This window comes from Myotis brandtii, unplaced genomic scaffold, assembly GCF_000412655.1.
Source record: "Myotis brandtii unplaced genomic scaffold, ASM41265v1 scaffold654, whole genome shotgun sequence".
Lineage (NCBI taxonomy): Eukaryota > Metazoa > Chordata > Mammalia > Chiroptera > Vespertilionidae > Myotis > Myotis brandtii.
The window spans coordinates 1,178,822-1,179,469 of record NW_005370538.1 but is presented as its reverse complement, the minus strand read 5'-3'; the positions used below and the strand labels follow the sequence as shown (position 1 = coordinate 1,179,469).

General features: G+C 39.8%; 1 protein-coding gene across 1 annotated transcript in view; it reads right to left on the bottom strand.

Moving 5' to 3' along the window:
• Positions 1-648, bottom strand: part of F9 (coagulation factor IX) — a 38,462-nt gene that overhangs the window by 32,449 nt on the left and 5,365 nt on the right. The window lies entirely within an intron of this gene.

Genomic DNA, 648 nt, shown 5'->3' with positions numbered 1-648 from the left:
TTATTATCCATAAATGAGTGAGATCATGTGGTATTTTTCTTTCATTGACTGGCCTATTTCACTTAGCATAATGGTCTCCAGTTCCATCCATGCTGTTGCAAATGGTAAGAATTCCTTCTTTTTTTTTACCGCAGTGTAATATTCCATTGTGTAGATGTACCACAGTTTTCTAATCCATTCATCTGCTGATGGGCACTTAGGCTGTTTCCAGATCTTAGCTACAGAAACCTATTTGTGGTCCTGCTCCAAATGCAACCCCAGGTTTTCTCACTAACTTTAAAAGAAAAACAACTGCATTATTATTATTTTTTAATCTTTAGACCCACAACACCTTCAGTTGACATGTGTTGTAGTAAGAATTCCAGTGATATGTCTTTTGCTGGGATGCAGTATGTGGTTTATTTTAGCTATGACTGCCTAGCCCAGGGGTGGGCAAACTTTTTGACTCGAGGGCCACAATGGGTTCTTAAACTGGACCGGAGGGCCGGAACAAAAGCATGGATGGAGTGTTTGTGTGAACTAATATAAATTCAAAGTAAACATCATTACATAAAAGGGTACGGGTTTTTTTTTTTTTTTTTTAGTTTTATCCATTTCAAACGGGCCGTATCCAGCCCGCGGGCCGTAGTTTGCCCACGGCTGGACTAG